Source organism: Nothobranchius furzeri, chromosome 4 (assembly GCF_043380555.1).
Source record: "Nothobranchius furzeri strain GRZ-AD chromosome 4, NfurGRZ-RIMD1, whole genome shotgun sequence".
In the NCBI taxonomy this organism is placed as follows: domain Eukaryota; kingdom Metazoa; phylum Chordata; class Actinopteri; order Cyprinodontiformes; family Nothobranchiidae; genus Nothobranchius; species Nothobranchius furzeri.
Window position 1 is genome coordinate 52,740,947 of NC_091744.1, and position 13,554 is coordinate 52,754,500.

General features: G+C 41.1%; 1 protein-coding gene across 9 annotated transcripts in view; it reads left to right on the forward strand.

Annotated features, from left to right (window-relative positions):
• Positions 1-13,554, forward strand: part of LOC107395255 (suppressor of tumorigenicity 7 protein homolog) — a 124,001-nt gene that overhangs the window by 45,712 nt on the left and 64,735 nt on the right. The window lies entirely within an intron of this gene.

Consider the following 13,554-nt stretch of genomic DNA (forward strand, 5'->3'; position numbering starts at 1 on the left):
CCCTGGACTGTAAACGCTAACAACCAGTCTCTTTGTGTAGCTAGCAGGGATTGTAATCTCCACAGTTGTGAAGAAGTGATTTCTTAATTATCTAGTCAGCACTTTAAACAATGCCTAGAACCCAAAAATTATTTTTTTGTCTGCAAGAGGAACATGATTCATGTCCATTCTTCCTTAAGAATCTGCAGAAATGGTTGGATTTTGTCTTAAGGAGCTCTCAAACCCGAGCCGAAATATGACTGATTTCACAGACTGCATGTCAAACTACTACCATCGGTATTAGAGTGGGTTTTCAGATGGATTTCTAATTCAATTCGGCAAATTCCAACATAAAACTAGAACTGCAAGCAGTTATCAACGGGGTCCAAGCCAACCAGCGCCAGTCCCCCTCCCGGCCCCGCCCTCACTTTCGCCATTCCTCACGTAGCCCCCGCCCCAAAAACATATTCGCTCGCTGGCGTCCCGTCAGCTCACCAACCAGCGCAATGAAAGTAACAGGATACGTCATTAAACCTTTTGCACTGCCTATACACATATCTTTCATAGGCATGGCTGACTTCTCAATCGTGATTACAATCAAATTCCACTGTTTTCTTATTAAAGAACGTGAAGATTTAATGAGTGAAGTCATGTCTCAAAGTCCCCAACTGACCCTTCCTTTTATCACAAGTTGGTTGAAAACCCGTGTCACAAACTTAGGGGTTGTGATGGATGCTAAACTAAAAATGGACATTCATGTCAACCAGGTAGTTAAGACCTGTTATTACCACCTGAGGCGTCTCTAAAGTTAAGCCCGTTTTAAAAAGGCGTCATCTCCATTCAGTTGTCCATGCATTTATTACTTCCCGTCTCGACTATTCTAATTCAGTGCTCTTTGGTATCTCCTCCTCCATTCTCGCTCGACTTCAGCTTGTGCAGAACACAACAGCTCGTTTCTTGACTGGCACCAGGCAGCGAGAACACATCACACCGGTTTTAGCAAATCTCCATTGGCTCCCCATCCATCTCCGGATAGAGTTTAAGATCCTGGTTTTTGTGTTTAAATCCCTCAATAACTTAGCACCTGGCTACTTGTCTGGAACCACTTGCCCCTCCTGATCAGACTCTCTTCCTCTCTTTCCCTTTTTAAGTCTCATTTAAAAACTCACTTTTATTCGTTGGCTTTTAATTCAGTCTAACTTATTCTCTTTCTCCTTTTCTTTTCGAGTTGGATTACTCGATTTTAATGGTTTTAGTTTTTATTTTTGATAGTTTTATTGTGTGTTTTTGTTCAGCACTTTGGTCGGCTCTCATGCCGTGTTTAAATGTGCTATATAAATAAACTTGGTATGGTATGTTATGGTATGGTATGTGCTGCATGGGACAGCATTAGCTCAGGAAGTGGAGCGGCTTGTGCGGTAATCGAACGGTTGAAGGATCGATCCCAACTCTGACCAGAAAATGCTGCCTCGCCTCTCAGTGCACCCCAGGGAAGCTGTGGCTAGATTGTAGCTCATTTCCACCAGCGTGTGACTGGGTGTTTGAATGGATGAAAGACTCCTGCAGGCGTCGTGTCAGCTCTCTAAACTGGCAGAATGAAATGAACACTCAGGAAATCTCCTTGAACCTTTTGCACAGCCAATAGGAAAATCTTTCATAGGCATAGATAAAATCTCAATCCCCATTACAATCCATTTCCATTGTTTACTTTTTAAAGATCGTGGACATTTAGTCAATTAAGTCGTGCTGTATGGGACAGCAGTAGGTCAGGAGGTCGAGCGCATTTTCCAATAATCTGAAGGTTGTGTGCTCAATCCCGACTCTGACCAGACAATGTTGCCTCGTCTCTCGATGCCCCCCAGGGCAGCTGTGGCTACAGTGTAGGTCATGCCCACCAGTGAGTGACAGTGTGTGTGAATGGGTGAAAGACTGATTGTGTTGTTTAACGCCTTGGAGGGTTGTTGAACCCTACTAAGATGCTGTACAAATACAGGCCATGTACCATTTCATTATTGTTTATGTTTATGTATTTAGCAGACGCTTTTGTCCAAAGCGACTTACAAGTGATAATCGGCATGTTGCCCTTGAGGCTAACAACAACAACAATAACAACAACTTGACATCAGTCATGGAGAGGAGGGAACAAGGAGTGGATGGTAGAGAGGAGGGACGGGTGCAGGGAGGGTGCTAGTTTAGAAGATGCTCTCTGAAGAGCAGGGTCTTCAGGAGTTTCTTGAAAATTGAAAAGGAAGCCCCTGTTCTGTAGTGCTTGGAAGGTCATTCCACATTTGTGGAACGATGCATGAGAAGAGTCTGGATTGTCCTGAGCGTGGTGTAGGCACTGCTAGCCGACGATCCTGTGATGACCGGAGCGGCCGGGCCGAGACGTAAGTCTTTGCAAGAGGCAATATTACTGCAATGTTTTTTAAATTAATTAAAAATGTATTCTTTTTAAAGAAATTTCCTAAATATTCTTGGATCATCATGGGGTCATGAGAAATCAGGTTTTGTCATTTTGTTTGTAAATTAAATATTTTTAAATAAAAATAAAAATATTGAGATTGATAAATAAACAGACCGAAACAAAATCTTTATTCTTAAATCCATATTTAATCTAAAGATTACCAAACAATAATCTATACATCAAGAGTATATTAGGAATAGCATAAATACTTGATAATGTCCCTAGATTTAATAGATTTTCAACAAAAACTAGTAGTTTACATTGCGTGACTTACTGATCAAATGATTTTTAAAAATCCTGAAAAATCCATAAATCATCATAAAATTTCCAAAATATTCTGACATGGCAATGCTAACCTGCAGAATACAGTGCTGTTTTTTTTTAAATCAGTAGATTCAAAGCTTTTCTCAAGAAAAATTGGTAAATATAATTATAAGGGTCACGCCAAAAATTAAAATATTCATAAAAAATAGTGCTACTTTATAAAATTAGTAGAAAAATGTCAGATCACCATAAGTACATGTGCAATGTTGTAAATGGTTTATATTTACTGTATACCTAAAAAACGTTCTAATACAAATTATTTACTGTTTTATCCAACTATACAGAAAAACTGGCTTAAAGTTAAAATGTCATTAAAAATCTATGCTTTTGGACAAAAATCTCAAAATATTCCCAGACTACCTTTGTGATGTGAGACTTCTGCTTATATTTTTATAAGGATCATAAAAGTTGAACTTATCTGTAGGGTTGGGCATCGCTTGATTTTGAACGATTCCGATTCCAATTCCAATTCCTCGTTTCGATTCCGGTTCCTATCGAATCCCGATTCTGATTCTTTGAAGACACAACATGCTTTACATGAGCTAGCTAACCACAGGTCCTACTGGATGAAATAATCTTAACTCCAACATGAATTTTAACTCTATGAACAACAACATCACCTTCATTTAGACAAAAACATGTTTTGGAGAAAAAAAGAAAAAGACTTGCATCACAACTAGTGTGTTTGTTTCTGACCACAACCAAAGTCTGGAAGAAGCCTCTGGGATGAGAGGCTAAATGTCTCCAACATATCCAGAAACGTCCAGCTGTTTTCAACTAAAACTCTCAGGATGATCATGTCCAGGATGACTGAGAACTACACCTCCATGCTGCAGCAGCGTTCAGTCAGAACAGGAAGTGAAACTTAAATGTAGCTGCTATCAGTAACAATCTAACAGATTTTAAACATTAAAACTCAACAGAAATAGTTCAGAAAGGAAATTAAAATGTTCACAACTTTGTGTGTCATTTATTAATATTATTATTATTATTATTACTATTATTATTAAAATTAAAATGATTTATTGTGGCAGAAGCTGGTGTGGTCCACCACAGATAAGCTTCTCTAGCATGGTGACTTTAATAATTCTACAGGTTATTGTTCAGCCTTCTGACACTCACATGTCTGACTGCTGATGCTCTGTGTGTGTTTTTCTTTCTGCAGTGAGACTAACTCACCTCACACCGTCCAGAGTTTGTTCTTTAAAGCTTCTATTAAATCCACCGTGTTGACGTATTTAACACGTTTCCTCTACGCTGCAGGAGTTAAAGTTTACATTACGGAGTAAAAGTTCAGCAGACGTGTTTGTTTATATCCGGGTGGGGGGAGGGGGGACTCGTGCTGCACACAGACAGCTTGTATGATCAGCTCTGAAAAATGTTGATCACAATTTGCAGATCACGTTTTTTTTTCACGGAGATCAGCTGCGGATTCCTCTTCCATCGGCTTTCTAGGAATCGAAACTAGGAATCAAAAAAAAAAAAGTTGAGCGATTCCGAGAAAATTGAACAGTTGGAACCGGTTCCAATCGATTCTCGATGCCCAACCCTACTTATCTGACAAGAAAATAATATTTGCATTAGTGGCTGTCAATAAAAATAGGTCCTAATATTAAACACAAGGGGGTGCTAAAATCAAGACTACATTTTATGTGTTTCATAAGCCACATAAGAGTGAACTCTGTGCTAAATTTCAAGAAGATTGTCATAACGGAATTTGCGCTACTACTGCTCGCCTAAAAATGTATTTTCATAAATATAAAGTGCAAACCTCTTCGTGGAGCTGCGATCTTTGTGATTTTAATTCAATGCTAATGCAGTTAACACAACCTAAAAATCTTTGCCTCTTACATGCAAATAATGATTTTTAGGAAATGTTTCAAATTTTAAAATTTAAATGATCGTGAACCACGCCCACTTTGATCGATCATTACCATATTGATATTGTAGTCTTAAGACTATAATGATGACAACCACTAAGTTTCACGCAGATCCATTTAGCCGGTTGAGCAGTATAATTTCTTCCTATTTATAGTGCCCCCTATTGTTAAATCAAGCTGAAAATCAAGATAAACACTTGAATTGCCTTAGGTATGGTGTTTATGAACAGCTTTGAAAAATGTCAAAATCTTTTGAAGTTATACTAAAAAAAACTTTTTCATTCAAAAAAAAATTTTTTTAAAAAGTCATATTTCCCAAAATAAGTAAAATATCCTAAATTCGTCCACATCTTTTGGTCAGCCGCTCCTCCTCTCTTGTCAGGCAAAGTTTTTATTTGATTGTATTTGATGGCGGGGACGAAAGTATGTTTGACTTACTATGCAAATTTCTACTAATTTGCATAAGTTTAAAACATTTTTTAAAATACTCATCTAAATTTGGCTGACTCAGTGAACATACAGGATGAGATCATTTGTTTTTTTTTTAACTGAAGAAATGGGGAGAAACATGCCAAAAAAAGTTTTGGGTACAACAATGCCGCCTATTGGACAAAATTCAATTTTTTTTCTTGTGATTGTAGATGTCACTATGACTGACATGAATTGTAACTTTATAGAATATATATTTTTCATGAGTAAAAGGGCGAAAAATTTTAAAGCCTATAAGCCACGCCCCCTTTTTAATCATTTTCGAAATATAGCTTAAGGGTCTGATGATTAACATATCTGCCAAGTTCTGTGGAAATCCATCCAGCCGTTTTGCTGAAACAAACTTTTTGACTCTTAAGCACCCCCTATTGGTGAATCCAAACAAAATTTGGTAGATAGGGCTTACCGCTCATACTTTGTAAGTTTCTAGAGTCTCATCATTTTATCTTGAAAAATGATGGAGATATCATCAATTAGGACGTGTGCTAGCTAGCACGCTGAATTTGACATGGTGTCATTAGCCCAATTTTCAATAATTCCAAATTTTTCTTTATCACAACGACTTAACTTAGTCTATAGATCATATGTCAAAGTTTGAAGTTGATTCGACAAAACATGATGAATTGGTTATTAAAAATAGATTTTGTGTTTTTTTGCGATTTTGCAAAAAATCTCTTTAGGCGGAAATGGGCGTGGCCAATACAAAAAAGATGCAGAATGACCCAAGGATCAAGAACATTAAAAAGTTATTGAAGATGAGGCCTATGGTTTATTGAAGATAAGGCCTATGGTTTGGGAGTTATTAGGTAAAATGTATCGACCTTCACAATAGCGCCACCTAGTGTTTTCTGGGTATGAAGTTTTGAATCTGAGTAGCGGTCAGGATTTTCTCAAACTGCCATGTTAGATTTTTCCTGGCATTTTCTGGCTCCTGCACCCATATGGAATTAGCAGAGAAGAATAATAATAAATGATAAATGATGAAAAATCCATACCAAAACAATAGGGTTCCAATGCCCGTTGGGCTTGGAACCCTAAAAACACCCAAAGGGAGAGCCAGATCTGTGAAAAACAAACAAAATTCTAATGATGGGTGGGGAGCATCAGAGATGGACTGGGACATACTTCAGGCTGACTCTGCTACCATCTCAGTCACCTTGTCTAAATTCTTGAAACTAGGTTTAAAACTGTGTGAGACTATGTGAGAGTGTGTGACATGTAGCCACTAGTAATGTACAATAAACAGGATGCCATATAAATTATATCAGTTTAGTCAACTGTAGAGATTTTGACTATGCTGGCCTACTATACATATCAGTATTGTGTATGCTGATGAATATTGTCAAGCTGCGTCAGCTTTGGACTAAAGCTGCTGCAGTATGGAGTAGGTGAAGGTGGGCATCCTTGTTGAGACAACAGAGCAATGACGGTTATGAAGACCTGGTTTGGTGTTTAAGTAGTCAGATGTTGAGCAGAAAAATGTTCTCTGCAAAACAGGTCAGACAACAGTTACTGTAAGTATAATCTGCTTGTTAGTGCAAATTCACCAAATTGGAGCTCTTGCCCTGGCGAGCAGGCAGCTGCTCAGGGCACAAATCAGTGAGTGTGTGCGAGTGTGGCACAAGATCATGAGGACACACAAATTCACTTTAACAGTGTTTTTTTAATGCACAATTAACCCAGAGGCTTCCAAACATTTTGGACCTCAGCAGTGATATACGGCTCAGCATTAATGAGTTCACCCACTTTAATCAGAAGCTCAATGAACAAAAAACAATTTCCTGAATTTTCACAAGGGTGGATTTTATTGAACACTTGTCTAACTCCATAACATGAAATTAAGGTTAATAATATAAGTTATATCATTAAATCTTCAGTTTTACTAAAATTGTTGGAAGCAAAAAATAATACACCCCACAACAAAACTACCACATCTAGTATTTTGTATGACCACCATGATTTTAAAGGACAGCACAGTCAGCATAGTCCAAGCCATGGAATGAACAAATGGGCGACATATTACTTCAGAATTCCCCACAGGTGTTTGATTGGGTTCAGATCAGGAGACATGTGGCGCTTACACATTAGCATCGGCACGGTCGGGCTGGATGGTGTGATTTTGGTCTCGAACGGGCGGCGTAGTGTTCAAGGGACTTGTCAGGAATGCGAAAATCCCGAGCCTGTGGGCAGCGTTTAATACACGCAGGAAAGTGCACTCCATAAGGTAAACAAAAGGCAGACATGAGCTGTGTTGCTTTTGGAGACTCTGAACCACGTTATTTTATTAATTTGCTGTGTGTGTCCTCATGATCTTGTGCCACACTCGCACACACTCACTGATTTCTCCCCTGAGCAGCTACCTGCTCGCCAGGGCAAGAGCTCCCGATTTGGAGAACAGGCGCACACACACACAGAGCTATTCTCTTCTCCCGTTCCCACATCGGCAGCTCCGGATCGGCAGCTCCATGCTACAGACAGAAGTTTACTCAACAGCATCCAGCACGAAAATGAATCGCACATGCGGGAAACCCCCCACTGGCTCATTCTTCTTGCAGATCGAAGGCAATAGGCGTAATTCCAGCCGGCCAATCAGTCCATAGTGTCGCCTCAGTCACAGTCTGGGCTCCCGTAGAGCCCTTAGAGATAGGGTGAGTAGACTGGTCATCCGGGAGGGGCTCGGAGAAGACCCGCTGCTCCTTTACGTCGAGAGGAGCCAGTTGAGGTGGCTCGGGCATCTGATTAGGATTCCTCCTGCATGCCTCCCTGGTGAGGTTTTCTGAACACGTCCAACTAAGAGGAGGGCCAAAGGAAGACCCAGGTCACGCTGGAGGGACTGTCTCTCGGCTGGCCAGGGAGCGCCTTAGGATTCCCCCAGAGGAGTTGGCCCAAGTGGCTGTTGGAGAAAACTATCTCTGTTTTGCTACATTGATCTCCTCTGCAGGCCTTTTGATTCTGGGCTGAGCAGCTCCTGAACCTGATGCCTTTCATCATAATGCTTTCTTCATGAGGATTGCAATTAAAGCCTCAGCTTCAGACTTCCTGCCTTCACCTCGCAGAGAAGTTCGTACTCTGTGCTGTCTTTGAGTTCGTAAACAAAGGCAGCTGTGAGCAGTGTTGCTTTTGGAGACTTCTATTATGAAGGACACTGCATCCTATCCTCTCTCTAAGTGAGACTCTCAAGATCCAGCTCTTTAAGTTTTTCATTTTGTTCGTGGTACATCACTGGTGCCGAGTGAGACGGTTTTAGCAGCAGAGACTGACGGCCAGTCAGCCACAGCTTTGTGACCAGCTGAAAAATGAAAGGAAACTTTTAACAACCCTTTTTTTTTCTATCGCACCACTTGTCTATTGATAGATATACAGTGCTTCACCCACATAAGCTCAGCTGTGGTGCTGCACCACAGCTGGAGGAATTTTTTTAGGGAAACACTGATAAAAAATCATTATTGAATTATCATCCAGCCCTACATAAGATATTTCATCTTATGTCATGCTATTTGTTATGAATTAGTGTACTTATGTTCAAATGCTTGTTTTACAAAAGTTCTGCACTCTTCATACACAAAGTAACTAAAATGTCATGCGTGATTGAACTCTCAGCAGATTTTCAGAAGGATATTTTTGGAAACTCAGATATGTTTTTTTTAACCTTATCACCTAAGTCTTATTTATAGTAAAATAATTCTCATCTTTTTCATCCTAAATCTAAACAAGGTTTACAAATATTTGAGAAACCATCGTCATGCCTTAAATTAAAATTAGTACTGTATGCTAGAGTCATGTTTGAGAAATACAATCAAGCCCTTAGTTTACCTTGGGTTTTCTCCAGAAATCCTCCTCAACAGACCAGAACTACCACTTTAGTTTTCTTGTACTGTCTGGATGAACATCAGGAGTGAACACGTAGACTTTTATACTTTTTAATGAATCATCTTTTTAGCAAACATTTAAGGGTTGTCCTGGTAACCACTGCTGGAGGAGACTTAAACACACCCCTGCCCCATTTTATTAAAATCCTTGCTACTGATTGGCTAGTTAAAGGTTGGTTTATGCTTGATGCGTTCGCGAGGTTCGCACGGCTCCAAGCAGCAAAAGTGCGTCATTTTAACAACCACGCCCCTCCACCGCACCTCCGCACTGCCCAAACTTTCCACACCGCGCACCTAGGAAATTTTCTAACCATACGGACGGTCGAACACGGAAAAACATGGTGTACTGGCAAGAACTAGTATGGCAGAGGTTCGTAAATACAGACATTTGTATGATTCAGCTCTCAAAGATCACCGTGATCAACATGTTGTTAATAATTCTTGGAGAGAAATAGGTCGCACTGTCGGAAAAGACGAGGACGCTGTTAAAAAATGCTGGAATGCCATGTTGTAAACAACAGTAATTTTTACTTCTATGGTGTAGTGTTGGATGCATGCCGCAGAGCTCCATGCTTCCCCCTACAGTTTGGGAGAATATTGGCTCACCGCAGAGACAAGCCGCATGGACCATAAACGATGCGAGTTGTGAAGCGCGTTCCATCCGCGAGCCGCATCACCAAGCGGAAAGTAAATGCGTCAAGCATAAACCGAGCTACACACACACAAACACACACACACACACACACACACACACACACACACACACACACACACACACACACACACACACACACACACACACACACACACACACACACACACATGACTGCCAACAAACCAGGGGCCCACATTAATTAAAGACAACAAGCATCTCTCTCACAAACCCCAACCCATGTAGAAGAACCTCATCTTGATTTCGGGGTAGCGATGCACTCCGATTTTATTTTATAGCAAACAAATTTTTATTTCTACGCATTGAGTCCTCTGTGAGTGTGCTGGTGTTTGGTTCGGTGGGATGGAGAGTAAGTGATGTGGTTTAATTTGTCTTGCAGCTGACAGGCTGCGTGTATTGTTGCTGTTCTTTTACTCTTAACAGCCTTTATATTTTGTACAGCAGGTGCTTCTGTACAGTATGCATTGATATTCATGAAGTTGACGGTCTGCTCAGCGTGTGGGTGAAGGCATGCTGATTCAGTGTGTGTGTGTGTGTGTGTGTGTGTGTGTGTGTGTGTGTGTGTGTAGAAGCTCACTTCTTAATGAATTTAGCTGTGTATTTGTGTGTGAGAGCAATTTGCCAGCTGTTGCCGTTATGTGTTTACTCATTGTCTTGTTGAGCAGTGAGATTAAAACTTTTGTATTTAACTTCTGCTGACACCTTGTCATTGTTTCCATTGTTTATTTTTGCTTCATGTTGGTGAGACCATCATCATTGGGATTAAAGGGAATTACGTTTATGAAAAAGTCTCCCTTCTATTTACAAATGTTTATTTTCTGGTTGCTTAACTGAAACAAATGTATTTGTGCCTTGTTATCAAAGCGAAGCAGGCAGGTTTTATTTACTGTGTGAGGCTCTGCTTCAACACTGCCACCAACCAACACTTAAAACTCCGATAACTGGAGTGTCTTGCATCGTGCCACCCACTCATGTCTATTGTTTATGTAAGTAGTGCTGCTGCTTTATCAGGACACCGTAACATGACTGAATCCCAGAAGACTGCATCCACTACATCCTCTTTCAGGGCAGTTTTAAATTTCAACAAATAAATAATTTAAGTCTAGAGAGCTAAATACTGACCTTTAATTCAGCGTGCATTAAGAACTTAATCTCTCTCTATTTTAAGGTTGTCTCTAAAGTAACACAAACTTATAGTAGGGAACATTTTGAAATTTGTCAGAAAAATGTTGTAGTGCTGTGATCCACACATGATGTCCAACAATATTTTCCCTTAAAGGTGAATTGTACAGTTATGGAAAGAACCATTCAAACAAACTACATTGTGGTAAAAAAAAAAATTTAAAGCCCCTTTTTTAGGCTCCCCCCTAAAGTCTTAAAGAGCAAATTGCATTTTATTTTTCTAATTCATATAAAATGCTGTCAAAAATACTATTTGAATTGCTTATTGTGTACATTTCATTTTAAAATACACAACGGCAGAGTTTTTCTAGTAAAATGTGGTCTTTCTCAGCAAAGCTTCTAAAAAGGCTCTTTTTTTCTAAATCTGAACCTCTGCTGTAACCAAAGGGTGTTAGAAGCTAGGCTGCCACAGCTCAGTGTGGAGAGTGGGTAGTTTTAGGGTAGAGAGGTCATGTTATCGAGTCAGTGTGTGTTTACTAGTTCTGGATTGTGTTAATTTTGATGAACTAAAGTTTCTGAAGGCTGTACCAACTCCAGCCTGTCCGGACATTGAGTCCACGGGTTTCCAAATAAGAGAAACAATGTCTCTGTCTCCGTACCTGAGGGCGTTCTGTGCAGCTGAAAAGACGGAACTTCGGCAGCCTGCATCAGTCGGTACTGGGACAAGGGGGTCCATGCTGGGCTCTGGAGACCCGTGGTGGGGTTTCAAAAATTAAATGTGGATTTCTGGAGCTCAGATCACCGTCAGAACCAGCCACAAGAAGAGACGCGCGGCTCAGTAGGTCAGCTGGTTTCCTTGTCGAAACCGGATCAGAACCGCCGCGTGGACCACCAGGAGAGGATGCGCGGCTTTTCAAAATACCAGCTGGACTGGCTCGCTGGTGTCTGGGTCGGATCCAGCTCACAGAAGCCCGCATGCGCTCCAGAATTGAATGGCAGGCGTCTCTCTCTCAGCTCAGGGGTCCAGTGGGGTTGGTGTCTGGGTCGGAACCAGATCAGAACCGCCGCGGACCTCCAGGAGAGGATCATGCACCGCTTTTAAAAATCCCAGCTCAACGGCTCACTGGTTCCTAGGTTGGATCCAGCTCACAGAAGCCCGCACGAGCTCCAGAACCAGATGACAGGCATCGCTCTCCCTCTCTCTAAGCGCTTAACTACATTAAGTGAACGGATATTAACGAGTATGAGACAGCTGACAGACGCTCATTAACTGACGATACTATTTTATTTGTCTGGTACATGATCGTAATCTGTACATTACTGTGATATTAGCACGCAAGTTTAAGCTAGCATCGTTAACTCACGTGCTGCTCCCCCACTGCTTCTCCTCAATCTCTCTGCTTTGGCCGATGGTTTCTCCCTCTGGTTTGTCTCTGCTCTCTGGGGCGTGCAGCAAACTCATAACTTAATGGTTCTGGTCAATCATAAGTATAATTATAAATATTTAAAGTTTCCTCTGTGTCAGAGCCGACATTAAAATCCATATTTTTCTCTGATTAAGCTAATGGGACTCCCTCAGCTGACGTCACTTGGTTTGGCCAAAAAAAACCTTTCTCACAAAAACGACTCTAAAAGCCTAAATAATTTAAATATGTGTAAAAAGATGTTCAAACCGAGTTTATATCATGTTTCTCTAAACATTCGTTCATGGGAGTCCCTAACCTACAATTTGCTCTTTAAGATCAGATGATTGCAGAATAACTGTATGGCAGTGATCCACAAGTAGGTACCCTTACTTTGTTACCCCCAAATTTAGTATGCTAGCTATTGTACCGTGTGGTATTTTTTATGGTGAAAAACGCAGCTGTATTAGTTTATTCTGTCCACCCATCCATCCATTGTTTTATGCTTATCGGGTTGCAGGGGCAGTAGCCTAAAGCCGGGCGTAATGTGCGACTTTTTCACTCGTAGCACTCAGCTTCAGCTCTAACCCCAAAATTCCAGTACCTCCGCTCCACTCCGCCCCCGCCTTCCACAGCCGCTCGCTTCCGAACTCAATTTTTACTGGTAACCGCTCTACAACGGCTCCACTCCGGTGCGGAGACCTGAGGTGCGCAAACAGGCATGCGCGGGACTTTCGAGATCTTGCGATACAGTCCGAGCAATAAACGCGGAAGTTAGATCCAAACACCCGTTGTGTGGGAGAAGCATCGAAATGAACTGTTAAATCTGCCCATCATTTGTGTTGCGAGATCAGCAGTGTTTGGATCAACAAAGTGTGACTACTTTGATAGTAGAAACTGTATTTTTGGCTTATTTTTGTGCATTTAAAGTTCAGCCGCCATTGATAGTTGTTAAAAGTTGTTAAACCTGTGCATATGAAACAAAAAACGCTTTTTGTTTATCGATTTATTGTGAAAAACGGAAGTTGTGCTTGCTCCCTTTCCTGTTGGGCGGTTGTGATTTCTGTCCATTGACTGCGGAGGTGCTCCGGCGTCCGGCAAAAATAGAATCGATCTTATCTTTGCCGGATGGCGGAGCGACGCACTGCGCCGCACGGCCGCAGTAGTGGAACAGCTCTGATTGACTACAACGGGACCGATTTTGCTGCGGAGTTCATGCCGGAGGTAGTGGAATTTTGGGGTAACTGTACGACTTCCTTGCAGGGCAGATCTCACGAGTCATGCGCTCACACTGCACGACCCAGTTCTCTGATGCAATCTGACTGCTCACACTGTATGTCTGGTAGCAACA